We start from the raw sequence: 18,173 nt of genomic DNA, 5'->3' as shown, positions 1-18,173 counted from the left end.
AACCTAGCAATTCTCCATAATTAACATAATTTGATTGCAACAACTGTTGATGCTGAGAATGCAACACAAACCGGTGGTGCAAATACTCTTTTCAAGATGCTCCACCTTGATCACAACAATTTATGCACCAAGACTATACTTTCAGGGATCATTTCTATAGTGCGTTACTTGAGAAATGTGTGTCTAAAGTGGTAGATCTCGCTATCCATGATGACGATTCAAGATATTCCCATTCAGAGCATGAATCTGGTGGCTAGAAATGACTTTGCTCATTTTTCTTCCACCTTTGATGACTGTTCCTTGTTCTTCAATGAACGTGGATGAAGGGACTATGTTCTGAGTGGATGTTAACCATGTACAATAAAAACTACTGAAATGTCTCCCAAATCCTTATCGTTAGTAAAATAAAACCTCTTGAATCAGTCCTGAGACCCCAGCAATAATCTTTTCAGTTTTCTGGCTTTCGTTGATCTCCATGTCCAGCCCTTATATTTTGCTTCAAAATGAGGAGTTTTAAAATGTTCCTTTCAGGACAACCTTTGACCTTCATACGTAGAAGAACCTTGTACTTTCTAACAACTTTTTGGTAGCTTGTGAGCGTCATAGAGCAAAACATGTTACATGTGCATGTTCGATAGAGTCTCAGCTTTTCATAGATAGCTTTTAGTAGTTTGTAATTCAAACCATTCTGACTCTACAGATGTTTCTGTAAAAAAAAGACCCGGGCCTGGGCACCTTCGGAATCCGTCTTTGTCTCACAAACACAGCTCTATCTCAGCCCCCGTTAATCACACAGACTAACTCTTGGTACCACTGGATGCTGAAGACAGAGACGAATCTGATGGTACAACCCATACGTCTATAGCTAAAACACACAATGTTTAAAAGGGGGTAGAATTCAACACAAATAACCGGCTTTGAAATATGGATGGCTGTCCACCAACATTACGTCATATTTTACCTGTTGGCAACCAGCATCGTTGACCATTTTTCTCAATTGAGGAACCTAGCAATTCTCCATAATTAACATAATTTGATTGCAACAACTGTTGATGCTGAGAATGCAACACAAACCGGTGGTGCAAATGCTCTTTTCAAGATGCTCCACCTTGATCACAACAACTTATGCACCAAGACTATACTTTCAGGGATCATTTCTATAGTGCGTTACTTGAGAAATGTGTGTCTAAAGTGGTAGATCTCGCTATCCATGATGACGATTCAAGATATTCCCATTCAGAGCATGAATCTGGTGGCTAGAAATGACTTTGCTCATTTTTCTTCCACCTTTGATGACTGTTCCTTGTTCTTCAATGAACGTGGATGAAGGGACTATGTTCTGAGTGGATGTTAACCATGTACAATAAAAACTACTGAAATGTCTCCCAAATCCTTATCGTTAGTAAAATAAAACCTCTTGAATCAGTCCTGAGACCCCAGCAATAATCTTTTCAGTTTTCTGGCTTTCGTTGATCTCCATGTCCAGCCCTTATATTTTGCTTCAAAATGAGGAGTTTTAAAATTTTCCTTTCAGGACAACCTTTGACCTTCATACGTAGAAGAACCTTGTACTTTCTAACAACTTTTTGGTAGCTTGTGAGCGTCATAGAGCAAAACATGTTACATGTGCATGTTCGATAGAGTCTCAGCTTTTCATAGATAGCTTTTAGTAGTTTGTAATTCAAACCATTCTGACTCTACAGATGTTTCTGTAAAAAAAAGACCCGGGCCTAGGCACCTTCGGAATCCGTCTTTGTCTCACAAACACAGCTCTATCTCAGCCCCCGTTAATCACACAGACTAACTCTTGGTACCACTGGATGCAGAAGACAGAGACGAATCTGATGGTACAACCCATGCGTCTATAGCTAAAACACACAATGTTTAAAAGGGGGTAGAATTCAACACAAATAACCGGCTTTGAAATATGGATGGCTGTCCACCAACATTACGTCATATTTTACCTGTTGGCAACCAGCATCGTTGACCATTTTTCTCAATTGAGGAACCTAGCAATTCTCCATAATTAACATAATTTGATTGCAACAACTGTTGATGCTGAGAATGCAACACAAACCGGTGGTGCAAATGCTCTTTTCAAGATGCTCCACCTTGATCACAACAACTTATGCACCAAGACTATACTTTCAGGGATCATTTCTATAGTGCGTTACTTGAGAAATGTGTGTCTAAAGTGGTAGATCTCGCTATCCATGATGACGATTCAAGATATTCCCATTCAGAGCATGAATCTGGTGGCTAGAAATGACTTTGCTCATTTTTCTTCCACCTTTGATGACTGTTCCTTGTTCTTCAATGAACGTGGATGAAGGGACTATGTTCTGAGTGGATGTTAACCATGTACAATAAAAACTACTGAAATGTCTCCCAAATCCTTATCGTTAGTAAAATAAAACCTCTTGAATCAGTCCTGAGACCCCAGCAATAATCTTTTCAGTTTTCTGGCTTTCGTTGATCTCCATGTCCAGCCCTTATATTTTGCTTCAAAATGAGGAGTTTTAAAATGTTCCTTTCAGGACAACCTTTGACCTTCATACGTAGAAGAACCTTGTACTTTCTAACAACTTTTTGGTAGCTTGTGAGCGTCATAGAGCAAAACATGTTACATGTGCATGTTCGATAGAGTCTCAGCTTTTCATAGATAGCTTTTAGTAGTTTGTAATTCAAACCATTCTGACTCTACAGATGTTTCGGGAAAAAAATAGACCCGGGCCTGGGCACCTTCGGAATCCGTCTTTGTCTCACAAACACAGCTCTATCTCAGCCCCCGTTAATCACACAGACTAACTCTTGGTACCACTGGATGCAGAAGACAGAGACGAATCTGATGGTACAACCCATGCGTCTATAGCTAAAACACACAATGTTTAAAAGGGGGTAGAATTCAACACAAATAACCGGCTTTGAAATATGGATGGCTGTCCACCAACATTACGTCATATTTTACCTGTTGGCAACCAGCATCGTTGACCATTTTTCTCAATTGAGGAACCTAGCAATTCTCCATAATTAACATAATTTGATTGCAACAACTGTTGATGCTGAGAATGCAACACAAACCGGTGGTGCAAATACTCTTTTCAAGATGCTCCACCTTGATCACAACAATTTATGCACCAAGACTATACTTTCAGGGATCATTTCTATAGTGCGTTACTTGAGAAATGTGTGTCTAAAGTGGTAGATCTCGCTATCCATGATGACGATTCAAGATATTCCCATTCAGAGCATGAATCTGGTGGCTAGAAATGACTTTGCTCATTTTTCTTCCACCTTTGATGACTGTTCCTTGTTCTTCAATGAACGTGGATGAAGGGACTATGTTCTGAGTGGATGTTAACCATGTACAATAAAAACTACTGAAATGTCTCCCAAATCCTTATCGTTAGTAAAATAAAACCTCTTGAATCAGTCCTGAGACCCCAGCAATAATCTTTTCAGTTTTCTGGCTTTCGTTGATCTCCATGTCCAGCCCTTATATTTTGCTTCAAAATGAGGAGTTTTAAAATTTTCCTTTCAGGACAACCTTTGACCTTCATACGTAGAAGAACCTTGTACTTTCTAACAACTTTTTGGTAGCTTGTGAGCGTCATAGAGCAAAACATGTTACATGTGCATGTTCGATAGAGTCTCAGCTTTTCATAGATAGCTTTTAGTAGTTTGTAATTCAAACCATTCTGACTCTACAGATGTTTCTGTAAAAAAAAGACCCGGGCCTGGGCACCTTCGGAATCCGTCTTTGTCTCACAAACACAGCTCTATCTCAGCCCCCGTTAATCACACAGACTAACTCTTGGTACCACTGGATGCAGAAGACAGAGACGAATCTGATGGTACAACCCATGCGTCTATAGCTAAAACACACAATGTTTAAAAGGGGGTAGAATTCAACACAAATAACCGGCTTTGAAATATGGATGGCTGTCCACCAACATTACGTCATATTTTACCTGTTGGCAACCAGCATCGTTGACCATTTTTCTCAATTGAGGAACCTAGCAATTCTCCATAATTAACATAATTTGATTGCAACAACTGTTGATGCTGAGAATGCAACACAAACCGGTGGTGCAAATACTCTTTTCAAGATGCTCCACCTTGATCACAACAATTTATGCACCAAGACTATACTTTCAGGGATCATTTCTATAGTGCGTTACTTGAGAAATGTGTGTCTAAAGTGGTAGATCTCGCTATCCATGATGACGATTCAAGATATTCCCATTCAGAGCATGAATCTGGTGGCTAGAAATGACTTTGCTCATTTTTCTTCCACCTTTGATGACTGTTCCTTGTTCTTCAATGAACGTGGATGAAGGGACTATGTTCTGAGTGGATGTTAACCATGTACAATAAAAACTACTGAAATGTCTCCCAAATCCTTATCGTTAGTAAAATAAAACCTCTTGAATCAGTCCTGAGACCCCAGCAATAATCTTTTCAGTTTTCTGGCTTTCGTTGATCTCCATGTCCAGCCCTTATATTTTGCTTCAAAATGAGGAGTTTTAAAATTTTCCTTTCAGGACAACCTTTGACCTTCATACGTAGAAGAACCTTGTACTTTCTAACAACTTTTTGGTAGCTTGTGAGCGTCATAGAGCAAAACATGTTACATGTGCATGTTCGATAGAGTCTCAGCTTTTCATAGATAGCTTTTAGTAGTTTGTAATTCAAACCATTCTGACTCTACAGATGTTTCGGGAAAAAAATAGACCCGGGCCTGGGCACCTTCGGAATCCGTCTTTGTCTCACAAACACAGCTCTATCTCAGCCCCCGTTAATCACACAGACTAACTCTTGGTACCACTGGATGCAGAAGACAGAGACGAATCTGATGGTACAACCCATGCGTCTATAGCTAAAACACACAATGTTTAAAAGGGGGTAGAATTCAACACAAATAACCGGCTTTGAAATATGGATGGCTGTCCACCAACATTACGTCATATTTTACCTGTTGGCAACCAGCATCGTTGACCATTTTTCTCAATTGAGGAACCTAGCAATTCTCCATAATTAACATAATTTGATTGCAACAACTGTTGATGCTGAGAATGCAACACAAACCGGTGGTGCAAATACTCTTTTCAAGATGCTCCACCTTGATCACAACAATTTATGCACCAAGACTATACTTTCAGGGATCATTTCTATAGTGCGTTACTTGAGAAATGTGTGTCTAAAGTGGTAGATCTCGCTATCCATGATGACGATTCAAGATATTCCCATTCAGAGCATGAATCTGGTGGCTAGAAATGACTTTGCTCATTTTTCTTCCACCTTTGATGACTGTTCCTTGTTCTTCAATGAACGTGGATGAAGGGACTATGTTCTGAGTGGATGTTAACCATGTACAATAAAAACTACTGAAATGTCTCCCAAATCCTTATCGTTAGTAAAATAAAACCTCTTGAATCAGTCCTGAGACCCCAGCAATAATCTTTTCAGTTTTCTGGCTTTCGTTGATCTCCATGTCCAGCCCTTATATTTTGCTTCAAAATGAGGAGTTTTAAAATTTTCCTTTCAGGACAACCTTTGACCTTCATACGTAGAAGAACCTTGTACTTTCTAACAACTTTTTGGTAGCTTGTGAGCGTCATAGAGCAAAACATGTTACATGTGCATGTTCGATAGAGTCTCAGCTTTTCATAGATAGCTTTTAGTAGTTTGTAATTCAAACCATTCTGACTCTACAGATGTTTCTGTAAAAAAAAGACCCGGGCCTGGGCACCTTCGGAATCCGTCTTTGTCTCACAAACACAGCTCTATCTCAGCCCCCGTTAATCACACAGACTAACTCTTGGTACCACTGGATGCTGAAGACAGAGACGAATCTGATGGTACAACCCATACGTCTATAGCTAAAACACACAATGTTTAAAAGGGGGTAGAATTCAACACAAATAACCGGCTTTGAAATATGGATGGCTGTCCACCAACATTACGTCATATTTTACCTGTTGGCAACCAGCATCGTTGACCATTTTTCTCAATTGAGGAACCTAGCAATTCTCCATAATTAACATAATTTGATTGCAACAACTGTTGATGCTGAGAATGCAACACAAACCGGTGGTGCAAATACTCTTTTCAAGATGCTCCACCTTGATCACAACAATTTATGCACCAAGACTATACTTTCAGGGATCATTTCTATAGTGCGTTACTTGAGAAATGTGTGTCTAAAGTGGTAGATCTCGCTATCCATGATGACGATTCAAGATATTCCCATTCAGAGCATGAATCTGGTGGCTAGAAATGACTTTGCTCATTTTTCTTCCACCTTTGATGACTGTTCCTTGTTCTTCAATGAACGTGGATGAAGGGACTATGTTCTGAGTGGATGTTAACCATGTACAATAAAAACTACTGAAATGTCTCCCAAATCCTTATCGTTAGTAAAATAAAACCTCTTGAATCAGTCCTGAGACCCCAGCAATAATCTTTTCAGTTTTCTGGCTTTCGTTGATCTCCATGTCCAGCCCTTATATTTTGCTTCAAAATGAGGAGTTTTAAAATTTTCCTTTCAGGACAACCTTTGACCTTCATACGTAGAAGAACCTTGTACTTTCTAACAACTTTTTGGTAGCTTGTGAGCGTCATAGAGCAAAACATGTTACATGTGCATGTTCGATAGAGTCTCAGCTTTTCATAGATAGCTTTTAGTAGTTTGTAATTCAAACCATTCTGACTCTACAGATGTTTCTGTAAAAAAAAGACCCGGGCCTGGGCACCTTCGGAATCCGTCTTTGTCTCACAAACACAGCTCTATCTCAGCCCCCGTTAATCACACAGACTAACTCTTGGTACCACTGGATGCAGAAGACAGAGACGAATCTGATGGTACAACCCATGCGTCTATAGCTAAAACACACAATGTTTAAAAGGGGGTAGAATTCAACACAAATAACCGGCTTTGAAATATGGATGGCTGTCCACCAACATTACGTCATATTTTACCTGTTGGCAACCAGCATCGTTGACCATTTTTCTCAATTGAGGAACCTAGCAATTCTCCATAATTAACATAATTTGATTGCAACAACTGTTGATGCTGAGAATGCAACACAAACCGGTGGTGCAAATGCTCTTTTCAAGATGCTCCACCTTGATCACAACAATTTATGCACCAAGACTATACTTTCAGGGATCATTTCTATAGTGCGTTACTTGAGAAATGTGTGTCTAAAGTGGTAGATCTCGCTATCCATGATGACGATTCAAGATATTCCCATTCAGAGCATGAATCTGGTGGCTAGAAATGACTTTGCTCATTTTTCTTCCACCTTTGATGACTGTTCCTTGTTCTTCAATGAACGTGGATGAAGGGACTATGTTCTGAGTGGATGTTAACCATGTACAATAAAAACTACTGAAATGTCTCCCAAATCCTTATCGTTAGTAAAATAAAACCTCTTGAATCAGTCCTGAGACCCCAGCAATAATCTTTTCAGTTTTCTGGCTTTCGTTGATCTCCATGTCCAGCCCTTATATTTTGCTTCAAAATGAGGAGTTTTAAAATTTTCCTTTCAGGACAACCTTTGACCTTCATACGTAGAAGAACCTTGTACTTTCTAACAACTTTTTGGTAGCTTGTGAGCGTCATAGAGCAAAACATGTTACATGTGCATGTTCGATAGAGTCTCAGCTTTTCATAGATAGCTTTTAGTAGTTTGTAATTCAAACCATTCTGACTCTACAGATGTTTCTGTAAAAAAAAGACCCGGGCCTGGGCACCTTCGGAATCCGTCTTTGTCTCACAAACACAGCTCTATCTCAGCCCCCGTTAATCACACAGACTAACTCTTGGTACCACTGGATGCAGAAGACAGAGACGAATCTGATGGTACAACCCATGCGTCTATAGCTAAAACACACAATGTTTAAAAGGGGGTAGAATTCAACACAAATAACCGGCTTTGAAATATGGATGGCTGTCCACCAACATTACGTCATATTTTACCTGTTGGCAACCAGCATCGTTGACCATTTTTCTCAATTGAGGAACCTAGCAATTCTCCATAATTAACATAATTTGATTGCAACAACTGTTGATGCTGAGAATGCAACACAAACCGGTGGTGCAAATGCTCTTTTCAAGATGCTCCACCTTGATCACAACAACTTATGCACCAAGACTATACTTTCAGGGATCATTTCTATAGTGCGTTACTTGAGAAATGTGTGTCTAAAGTGGTAGATCTCGCTATCCATGATGACGATTCAAGATATTCCCATTCAGAGCATGAATCTGGTGGCTAGAAATGACTTTGCTCATTTTTCTTCCACCTTTGATGACTGTTCCTTGTTCTTCAATGAACGTGGATGAAGGGACTATGTTCTGAGTGGATGTTAACCATGTACAATAAAAACTACTGAAATGTCTCCCAAATCCTTATCGTTAGTAAAATAAGACCTCTTGAATCAGTCCTGAGACCCCAGCAATAATCTTTTCAGTTTTCTGGCTTTCGTTGATCTCCATGTCCAGCCCTTATATTTTGCTTCAAAATGAGGAGTTTTAAAATTTTCCTTTCAGGACAACCTTTGACCTTCATACGTAGAAGAACCTTGTACTTTCTAACAACTTTTTGGTAGCTTGTGAGCGTCATAGAGCAAAACATGTTACATGTGCATGTTCGATAGAGTCTCAGCTTTTCATAGATAGCTTTTAGTAGTTTGTAATTCAAACCATTCTGACTCTACAGATGTTTCTGTAAAAAAAAGACCCGGGCCTGGGCACCTTCGGAATCCGTCTTTGTCTCACAAACACAGCTCTATCTCAGCCCCCGTTAATCACACAGACTAACTCTTGGTACCACTGGATGCAGAAGACAGAGACGAATCTGATGGTACAACCCATGCGTCTATAGCTAAAACACACAATGTTTAAAAGGGGGTAGAATTCAACACAAATAACCGGCTTTGAAATATGGATGGCTGTCCACCAACATTACGTCATATTTTACCTGTTGGCAACCAGCATCGTTGACCATTTTTCTCAATTGAGGAACCTAGCAATTCTCCATAATTAACATAATTTGATTGCAAAAACTGTTGATGCTGAGAATGCAACACAAACCGGTGGTGCAAATGCTCTTTTCAAGATGCTCCACCTTGATCACAACAACTTATGCACCAAGACTATACTTTCAGGGATCATTTCTATAGTGCGTTACTTGAGAAATGTGTGTCTAAAGTGGTAGATCTCGCTATCCATGATGACGATTCAAGATATTCCCATTCAGAGCATAAATCTGGTGGCTAGAAATGACTTTGCTCATTTTTCTTCCACCTTTGATGACTGTTCCTTGTTCTTCAATGAACGTGGATGAAGGGACTATGTTCTGAGTGGATGTTAACCATGTACAATAAAAACTACTGAAATGTCTCCCAAATCCTTATCGTTAGTAAAATAAGACCTCTTGAATCAGTCCTGAGACCCCAGCAATAATCTTTTCAGTTTTCTGGCTTTCGTTGATCTCCATGTCCAGCCCTTATATTTTGCTTCAAAATGAGGAGTTTTAAAATTTTCCTTTCAGGACAACCTTTGACCTTCATACGTAGAAGAACCTTGTACTTTCTAACAACTTTTTGGTAGCTTGTGAGCGTCATAGAGCAAAACATGTTACATGTGCATGTTCGATAGAGTCTCAGCTTTTCATAGATAGCTTTTAGTAGTTTGTAATTCAAACCATTCTGACTCTACAGATGTTTCTGTAAAAAAAAGACCCGGGCCTGGGCACCTTCGGAATCCGTCTTTGTCTCACAAACACAGCTCTATCTCAGCCCCCGTTAATCACACAGACTAACTCTTGGTACCACTGGATGCAGAAGACAGAGACGAATCTGATGGTACAACCCATGCGTCTATAGCTAAAACACACAATGTTTAAAAGGGGGTAGAATTCAACACAAATAACCGGCTTTGAAATATGGATGGCTGTCCACCAACATTACGTCATATTTTACCTGTTGGCAACCAGCATCGTTGACCATTTTTCTCAATTGAGGAACCTAGCAATTCTCCATAATTAACATAATTTGATTGCAACAACTGTTGATGCTGAGAATGCAACACAAACCGGTGGTGCAAATGCTCTTTTCAAGATGCTCCACCTTGATCACAACAACTTATGCACCAAGACTATACTTTCAGGGATCATTTCTATAGTGCGTTACTTGAGAAATGTGTGTCTAAAGTGGTAGATCTCGCTATCCATGATGACGATTCAAGATATTCCCATTCAGAGCATAAATCTGGTGGCTAGAAATGACTTTGCTCATTTTTCTTCCACCTTTGATGACTGTTCCTTGTTCTTCAATGAACGTGGATGAAGGGACTATGTTCTGAGTGGATGTTAACCATGTACAATAAAAACTACTGAAATGTCTCCCAAATCCTTATCGTTAGTAAAATAAGACCTCTTGAATCAGTCCTGAGACCCCAGCAATAATCTTTTCAGTTTTCTGGCTTTCGTTGATCTCCATGTCCAGCCCTTATATTTTGCTTCAAAATGAGGAGTTTTAAAATTTTCCTTTCAGGACAACCTTTGACCTTCATACGTAGAAGAACCTTGTACTTTCTAACAACTTTTTGGTAGCTTGTGAGCGTCATAGAGCAAAACATGTTACATGTGCATGTTCGATAGAGTCTCAGCTTTTCATAGATAGCTTTTAGTAGTTTGTAATTCAAACCATTCTGACTCTACAGATGTTTCTGTAAAAAAAAGACCCGGGCCTGGGCACCTTCGGAATCCGTCTTTGTCTCACAAACACAGCTCTATCTCAGCCCCCGTTAATCACACAGACTAACTCTTGGTACCACTGGATGCAGAAGACAGAGACGAATCTGATGGTACAACCCATACGTCTATAGCTAAAACACACAATGTTTAAAAGGGGGTAGAATTCAACACAAATAACCGGCTTTGAAATATGGATGGCTGTCCACCAACATTACGTCATATTTTACCTGTTGGCAACCAGCATCGTTGACCATTTTTCTCAATTGAGGAACCTAGCAATTCTCCATAATTAACATAATTTGATTGCAACAACTGTTGATGCTGAGAATGCAACACAAACCGGTGGTGCAAATGCTCTTTTCAAGATGCTCCACCTTGATCACAACAACTTATGCACCAAGACTATACTTTCAGGGATCATTTCTATAGTGCGTTACTTGAGAAATGTGTGTCTAAAGTGGTAGATCTCGCTATCCATGATGACGATTCAAGATATTCCCATTCAGAGCATAAATCTGGTGGCTAGAAATGACTTTGCTCATTTTTCTTCCACCTTTGATGACTGTTCCTTGTTCTTCAATGAACGTGGATGAAGGGACTATGTTCTGAGTGGATGTTAACCATGTACAATAAAAACTACTGAAATGTCTCCCAAATCCTTATCGTTAGTAAAATAAGACCTCTTGAATCAGTCCTGAGACCCCAGCAATAATCTTTTCAGTTTTCTGGCTTTCGTTGATCTCCATGTCCAGCCCTTATATTTTGCTTCAAAATGAGGAGTTTTAAAATTTTCCTTTCAGGACAACCTTTGACCTTCATACGTAGAAGAACCTTGTACTTTCTAACAACTTTTTGGTAGCTTGTGAGCGTCATAGAGCAAAACATGTTACATGTGCATGTTCGATAGAGTCTCAGCTTTTCATAGATAGCTTTTAGTAGTTTGTAATTCAAACCATTCTGACTCTACAGATGTTTCTGTAAAAAAAAGACCCGGGCCTGGGCACCTTCGGAATCCGTCTTTGTCTCACAAACACAGCTCTATCTCAGCCCCCGTTAATCACACAGACTAACTCTTGGTACCACTGGATGCAGAAGACAGAGACGAATCTGATGGTACAACCCATGCGTCTATAGCTAAAACACACAATGTTTAAAAGGGGGTAGAATTCAACACAAATAACCGGCTTTGAAATATGGATGGCTGTCCACCAACATTACGTCATATTTTACCTGTTGGCAACCAGCATCGTTGACCATTTTTCTCAATTGAGGAACCTAGCAATTCTCCATAATTAACATAATTTGATTGCAACAACTGTTGATGCTGAGAATGCAACACAAACCGGTGGTGCAAATGCTCTTTTCAAGATGCTCCACCTTGATCACAACAACTTATGCACCAAGACTATACTTTCAGGGATCATTTCTATAGTGCGTTACTTGAGAAATGTGTGTCTAAAGTGGTAGATCTCGCTATCCATGATGACGATTCAAGATATTCCCATTCAGAGCATGAATCTGGTGGCTAGAAATGACTTTGCTCATTTTTCTTCCACCTTTGATGACTGTTCCTTGTTCTTCAATGAACGTGGATGAAGGGACTATGTTCTGAGTGGATGTTAACCATGTACAATAAAAACTACTGAAATGTCTCCCAAATCCTTATCGTTAGTAAAATAAGACCTCTTGAATCAGTCCTGAGACCCCAGCAATAATCTTTTCAGTTTTCTGGCTTTCGTTGATCTCCATGTCCAGCCCTTATATTTTGCTTCAAAATGAGGAGTTTTAAAATTTTCCTTTCAGGACAACCTTTGACCTTCATACGTAGAAGAACCTTGTACTTTCTAACAACTTTTTGGTAGCTTGTGAGCGTCATAGAGCAAAACATGTTACATGTGCATGTTCGATAGAGTCTCAGCTTTTCATAGATAGCTTTTAGTAGTTTGTAATTCAAACCATTCTGACTCTACAGATGTTTCTGTAAAAAAAAGACCCGGGCCTGGGCACCTTCGGAATCCGTCTTTGTCTCACAAACACAGCTCTATCTCAGCCCCCGTTAATCACACAGACTAACTCTTGGTACCACTGGATGCAGAAGACAGAGACGAATCTGATGGTACAACCCATGCGTCTATAGCTAAAACACACAATGTTTAAAAGGGGGTAGAATTCAACACAAATAACCGGCTTTGAAATATGGATGGCTGTCCACCAACATTACGTCATATTTTACCTGTTGGCAACCAGCATCGTTGACCATTTTTCTCAATTGAGGAACCTAGCAATTCTCCATAATTAACATAATTTGATTGCAACAACTGTTGATGCTGAGAATGCAACACAAACCGGTGGTGCAAATGCTCTTTTCAAGATGCTCCACCTTGATCACAACAGCTTATGCACCAAGACTATACTTTCAGGGATCATTTCTATAGTGCGTTACTTGAGAAATGTGTGTCTAAAGTGGTAGATCTCGCTATCCATGATGACGATTCAAGATATTCCCATTCAGTGCATGAATCTGGTGGCTAGAAATGACTTTGCTCATTTTTCTTCCACCTTTGATGACTGTTCCTTGTTCTTCAATGAACGTGGATGAAGGGACTATGTTCTGAGTGGATGTTAACCATGTACAATAAAAACTACTGAAATGTCTCCCAAATCCTTATCGTTAGTAAAATAAGACCTCTTGAATCAGTCCTGAGACCCCAGCAATAATCTTTTCAGTTTTCTGGCTTTCGTTGATCTCCATGTCCAGCCCTTATATTTTGCTTCAAAATGAGGAGTTTTAAAATTTTCCTTTCAGGACAACCTTTGACCTTCATACGTAGAAGAACCTTGTACTTTCTAACAACTTTTTGGTAGCTTGTGAGCGTCATAGAGCAAAACATGTTACATGTGCATGTTCGATAGAGTCTCAGCTTTTCATAGATAGCTTTTAGTAGTTTGTAATTCAAACCATTCTGACTCTACAGATGTTTCTGTAAAAAAAAGACCCGGGCCTGGGCACCTTCGGAATCCGTCTTTGTCTCACAAACACAGCTCTATCTCAGCCCCCGTTAATCACACAGACTAACTCTTGGTACCACTGGATGCAGAAGACAGAGACGAATCTGATGGTACAACCCATACGTCTATAGCTAAAACACACAATGTTTAAAAGGGGGTAGAATTCAACACAAATAACCGGCTTTGAAATATGGATGGCTGTCCACCAACATTACGTCATATTTTACCTGTTGGCAACCAGCATCGTTGACCATTTTTCTCAATTGAGGAACCTAGCAATTCTCCATAATTAACATAATTTGATTGCAACAACTGTTGATGCTGAGAATGCAACACAAACCGGTGGTGCAAATGCTCTTTTCAAGATGCTCCACCTTGATCACAACAACTTATGCACCAAGACTATACTTTCAGGGATCATTTCTATAGTGCGTTACTTGAGAAATGTGTGTCTAATGTGGTAGATCTTGCTATCCATGATGACGATTCAAGATATTCCCATTCAGAGCATAAATCTGGTGGCTAGAAATGACTTTGCTCATTTTTCTTCCACCTTTGATGACTGTTCCTTGTTCTTCAATGAACGTGGATGAAGGGACTATGTTCTGAGTGGATGTTAACCATGTACAATAAAAACTACTGAAATGTCTCCCAAATCCTTATCGTTAGTAAAATAAGACCTCTTGAATCAGTCCTGAGACCCCAGCAATAATCTTTTCAGTTATCTGGCTTTCGTTGATCTCCATGTCCAGCCCTTATATTTTGCTTCAAAATGAGGAGTTTTAAAATGTTCCTTTCAGGACAACCTTTGACCTTCATACGTAGAAGAACCTTGTACTTTCTAACAACTTTTTGGTAGCTTGTGAGCGTCATAGAGCAAAACATGTTACATGTGCATGTTCGATAGAGTCTCAGCTTTTCATAGATAGCTTTTAGTAGTTTGTAATTCAAACCATTCTGACTCTACAGATGTTTCTGTAAAAAAAAGACCCGGGCCTGGGCACCTTCGGAATCCGTCTTTGTCTCACAAACACAGCTCTATCTCAGCCCCCGTTAATCACACAGACTAACTCTTGGTACCACTGGATGCAGAAGACAGAGACGAATCTGATGGTACAACCCATACGTCTATAGCTAAAACACACAATGTTTAAAAGGGGGTAGAATTCAACACAAATAACCGGCTTTGAAATATGGATGGCTGTCCACCAACATTACGTCATATTTTACCTGTTGGCAACCAGCATCGTTGACCATTTTTCTCAATTGAGGAACCTAGCAATTCTCCATAATTAACATAATTTGATTGCAACAACTGTTGATGCTGAGAATGCAACACAAACCGGTGGTGCAAATGCTCTTTTCAAGATGCTCCACCTTGATCACAACAACTTATGCACCAAGACTATACTTTCAGGGATCATTTCTATAGTGCGTTACTTGAGAAATGTGTGTCTAAAGTGGTAGATCTCGCTATCCATGATGACGATTCAAGATATTCCCATTCAGAGCATAAATCTGGTGGCTAGAAATGACTTTGCTCATTTTTCTTCCACCTTTGATGACTGTTCCTTGTTCTTCAATGAACGTGGATGAAGGGACTATGTTCTGAGTGGATGTTAACCATGTACAATAAAAACTACTGAAATGTCTCCCAAATCCTTATCGTTAGTAAAATAAGACCTCTTGAATCAGTCCTGAGACCCCAGCAATAATCTTTTCAGTTTTCTGGCTTTCGTTGATCTCCATGTCCAGCCCTTATATTTTGCTTCAAAATGAGGAGTTTTAAAATTTTCCTTTCAGGACAACCTTTGACCTTCATACGTAGAAGAACCTTGTACTTTCTAACAACTTTTTGGTAGCTTGTGAGCGTCATAGAGCAAAACATGTTACATGTGCATGTTCGATAGAGTCTCAGCTTTTCATAGATAGCTTTTAGTAGTTTGTAATTCAAACCATTCTGACTCTACAGATGTTTCTGTAAAAAAAAGACCCGGGCCTGGGCACCTTCGGAATCCGTCTTTGTCTCACAAACACAGCTCTATCTCAGCCCCCGTTAATCACACAGACTAACTCTTGGTACCACTGGATGCAGAAGACAGAGACGAATCTGATGGTACAACCCATGCGTCTATAGCTAAAACACACAATGTTTAAAAGGGGGTAGAATTCAACACAAATAACCGGCTTTGAAATATGGATGGCTGTCCACCAACATTACGTCATATTTTACCTGTTGGCAACCAGCATCGTTGACCATTTTTCTCAATTGAGGAACCTAGCAATTCTCCATAATTAACATAATTTGATTGCAACAACTGTTGATGCTGAGAATGCAACACAAACCGGTGGTGCAAATGCTCTTTTCAAGATGCTCCACCTTGATCACAACAACTTATGCACCAAGACTATACTTTCAGGGATCATTTCTATAGTGCGTTACTTGAGAAATGTGTGTCTAAAGTGGTAGATCTCGCTATCCATGATGACGATTCAAGATATTCCCATTCAGAGCATGAATCTGGTGGCTAGAAATGACTTTGCTCATTTTTCTTCCACCTTTGATGACTGTTCCTTGTTCTTCAATGAACGTGGATGAAGGGACTATGTTCTGAGTGGATGTTAACCATGTACAATAAAAACTACTGAAATGTCTCCCAAATCCTTATCGTTAGTAAAATAAGACCTCTTGAATCAGTCCTGAGACCCCAGCAATAATCTTTTCAGTTTTCTGGCTTTCGTTGATCTCCATGTCCAGCCCTTATATTTTGCTTCAAAATGAGGAGTTTTAAAATTTTCCTTTCAGGACAACCTTTGACCTTCATACGTAGAAGAACCTTGTACTTTCTAACAACTTTTTGGTAGCTTGTGAGCGTCATAGAGCAAAACATGTTACATGTGCATGTTCGATAGAGTCTCAGCTTTTCATAGATAGCTTTTAGTAGTTTGTAATTCAAACCATTCTGACTCTACAGATGTTTCTGTAAAAAAAAGACCCGGGCCTGGGCACCTTCGGAATCCGTCTTTGTCTCACAAACACAGCTCTATCTCAGCCCCCGTTAATCACACAGACTAACTCTTGGTACCACTGGATGCAGAAGACAGAGACGAATCTGATGGTACAACCCATGCGTCTATAGCTAAAACACACAATGTTTAAAAGGGGGTAGAATTCAACACAAATAACCGGCTTTGAAATATGGATGGCTGTCCACCAACATTACGTCATATTTTACCTGTTGGCAACCAGCATCGTTGACCATTTTTCTCAATTGAGGAACCTAGCAATTCTCCATAATTAACATAATTTGATTGCAACAACTGTTGATGCTGAGAATGCAACACAAACCGGTGGTGCAAATGCTCTTTTCAAGATGCTCCACCTTGATCACAACAGCTTATGCACCAAGACTATACTTTCAGGGATCATTTCTATAGTGCGTTACTTGAGAAATGTGTGTCTAAAGTGGTAGATCTCGCTATCCATGATGACGATTCAAGATATTCCCATTCAGTGCATGAATCTGGTGGCTAGAAATGACTTTGCTCATTTTTCTTCCACCTTTGATGACTGTTCCTTGTTCTTCAATGAACGTGGATGAAGGGACTATGTTCTGAGTGGATGTTAACCATGTACAATAAAAACTACTGAAATGTCTCCCAAATCCTTATCGTTAGTAAAATAAAACCTCTTGAATCAGTCCTGAGACCCCAGCAATAATCTTTTCAGTTTTCTGGCTTTCGTTGATCTCCATGTCCAGCCCTTAAATTCTGCTTCAAAATGAGGAGTTTTAAAATGTTCCTTTCAGGACAACCTTTGACCTTCATACGTAGAAGAACCTTGTACTTTCTAACAACTTTTTGGTAGCTTGTGAGCGTCATAGAGCAAAACATGTTACATGTGCATGTTCGATAGAGTCTCAGCTTTTCATAGATAGCTTTTAGTAGTTTGTAATTCAAACCATTCTGACTCTACAGATGTTTCTGTAAAAAAAAGACCCGGGCCTGGGCACCTTCGGAATCCGTCTTTGTCTCACAAACACAGCTCTATCTCAGCCCCCGTTAATCACACAGACTAACTCTTGGTACCACTGGATGCAGAAGACAGAGACGAATCTGATGGTACAACCCATACGTCTATAGCTAAAACACACAATGTTTAAAAGGGGGTAGAATTCAACACAAATAACCGGCTTTGAAATATGGATGGCTGTCCACCAACATTACGTCATATTTTACCTGTTGGCAACCAGCATCGTTGACCATTTTTCTCAATTGAGGAACCTAGCAATTCTCCATAATTAACATAATTTGATTGCAACAACTGTTGATGCTGAGAATGCAACACAAACCGGTGGTGCAAATGCTCTTTTCAAGATGCTCCACCTTGATCACAAC

At 39.6% G+C, this 18,173-nt stretch overlaps 18 non-coding genes across 18 annotated transcripts; all 18 read left to right on the top strand.

Annotated features, from left to right (window-relative positions):
• The first annotated feature begins 129 nt into the window (after nucleotides 1-129).
• Nucleotides 130-345, top strand: LOC139408100 (small nucleolar RNA U3). Its single transcript, XR_011634160.1, has one exon. It is a non-coding gene; the product is annotated as a small nucleolar RNA U3 (small nucleolar RNA).
• A 787-nt stretch (nucleotides 346-1,132) lies between these two features.
• Nucleotides 1,133-1,348, top strand: LOC139408099 (small nucleolar RNA U3). The gene has a single exon (XR_011634159.1). It is a non-coding gene; the product is annotated as a small nucleolar RNA U3 (small nucleolar RNA).
• A 787-nt stretch (nucleotides 1,349-2,135) lies between these two features.
• LOC139408098 (small nucleolar RNA U3) lies at nucleotides 2,136-2,351 on the top strand. The gene has a single exon (XR_011634158.1). It is a non-coding gene; the product is annotated as a small nucleolar RNA U3 (small nucleolar RNA).
• A 788-nt stretch (nucleotides 2,352-3,139) lies between these two features.
• On the top strand, nucleotides 3,140-3,355 carry LOC139408097 (small nucleolar RNA U3). Its single transcript, XR_011634157.1, has one exon. It is a non-coding gene; the product is annotated as a small nucleolar RNA U3 (small nucleolar RNA).
• A 787-nt stretch (nucleotides 3,356-4,142) lies between these two features.
• On the top strand, nucleotides 4,143-4,358 carry LOC139408096 (small nucleolar RNA U3). Its single transcript, XR_011634156.1, has one exon. It is a non-coding gene; the product is annotated as a small nucleolar RNA U3 (small nucleolar RNA).
• A 788-nt stretch (nucleotides 4,359-5,146) lies between these two features.
• Nucleotides 5,147-5,362, top strand: LOC139408095 (small nucleolar RNA U3). The gene has a single exon (XR_011634155.1). It is a non-coding gene; the product is annotated as a small nucleolar RNA U3 (small nucleolar RNA).
• Nucleotides 5,363-6,149: 787 nt separating this feature from the next.
• LOC139408094 (small nucleolar RNA U3) lies at nucleotides 6,150-6,365 on the top strand. The gene has a single exon (XR_011634154.1). It is a non-coding gene; the product is annotated as a small nucleolar RNA U3 (small nucleolar RNA).
• Nucleotides 6,366-7,152: 787 nt separating this feature from the next.
• On the top strand, nucleotides 7,153-7,368 carry LOC139408093 (small nucleolar RNA U3). The gene has a single exon (XR_011634153.1). It is a non-coding gene; the product is annotated as a small nucleolar RNA U3 (small nucleolar RNA).
• A 787-nt stretch (nucleotides 7,369-8,155) lies between these two features.
• Nucleotides 8,156-8,371, top strand: LOC139408092 (small nucleolar RNA U3). The gene has a single exon (XR_011634152.1). It is a non-coding gene; the product is annotated as a small nucleolar RNA U3 (small nucleolar RNA).
• Nucleotides 8,372-9,158: 787 nt separating this feature from the next.
• LOC139408111 (small nucleolar RNA U3) lies at nucleotides 9,159-9,374 on the top strand. Its single transcript, XR_011634170.1, has one exon. It is a non-coding gene; the product is annotated as a small nucleolar RNA U3 (small nucleolar RNA).
• Nucleotides 9,375-10,161: 787 nt separating this feature from the next.
• On the top strand, nucleotides 10,162-10,377 carry LOC139408110 (small nucleolar RNA U3). Its single transcript, XR_011634169.1, has one exon. It is a non-coding gene; the product is annotated as a small nucleolar RNA U3 (small nucleolar RNA).
• A 787-nt stretch (nucleotides 10,378-11,164) lies between these two features.
• On the top strand, nucleotides 11,165-11,380 carry LOC139408109 (small nucleolar RNA U3). The gene has a single exon (XR_011634168.1). It is a non-coding gene; the product is annotated as a small nucleolar RNA U3 (small nucleolar RNA).
• Nucleotides 11,381-12,167: 787 nt separating this feature from the next.
• On the top strand, nucleotides 12,168-12,383 carry LOC139408091 (small nucleolar RNA U3). Its single transcript, XR_011634151.1, has one exon. It is a non-coding gene; the product is annotated as a small nucleolar RNA U3 (small nucleolar RNA).
• Nucleotides 12,384-13,170: 787 nt separating this feature from the next.
• LOC139408114 (small nucleolar RNA U3) lies at nucleotides 13,171-13,386 on the top strand. The gene has a single exon (XR_011634173.1). It is a non-coding gene; the product is annotated as a small nucleolar RNA U3 (small nucleolar RNA).
• Nucleotides 13,387-14,173: 787 nt separating this feature from the next.
• On the top strand, nucleotides 14,174-14,389 carry LOC139408118 (small nucleolar RNA U3). Its single transcript, XR_011634177.1, has one exon. It is a non-coding gene; the product is annotated as a small nucleolar RNA U3 (small nucleolar RNA).
• Nucleotides 14,390-15,176: 787 nt separating this feature from the next.
• Nucleotides 15,177-15,392, top strand: LOC139408108 (small nucleolar RNA U3). Its single transcript, XR_011634167.1, has one exon. It is a non-coding gene; the product is annotated as a small nucleolar RNA U3 (small nucleolar RNA).
• A 787-nt stretch (nucleotides 15,393-16,179) lies between these two features.
• Nucleotides 16,180-16,395, top strand: LOC139408089 (small nucleolar RNA U3). The gene has a single exon (XR_011634149.1). It is a non-coding gene; the product is annotated as a small nucleolar RNA U3 (small nucleolar RNA).
• A 787-nt stretch (nucleotides 16,396-17,182) lies between these two features.
• LOC139408112 (small nucleolar RNA U3) lies at nucleotides 17,183-17,398 on the top strand. The gene has a single exon (XR_011634171.1). It is a non-coding gene; the product is annotated as a small nucleolar RNA U3 (small nucleolar RNA).
• Nucleotides 17,399-18,173: the final 775 nt, after the last annotated feature.

The sequence above is a fragment of the Oncorhynchus clarkii genome, chromosome 4, assembly GCF_045791955.1.
Source record: "Oncorhynchus clarkii lewisi isolate Uvic-CL-2024 chromosome 4, UVic_Ocla_1.0, whole genome shotgun sequence".
Taxonomy (NCBI): Eukaryota; Metazoa; Chordata; class Actinopteri; order Salmoniformes; family Salmonidae; genus Oncorhynchus; species Oncorhynchus clarkii.
Note: the sequence above shows the minus strand (reverse complement) of the source record. Positions and strands in the feature narration are given on the sequence as shown.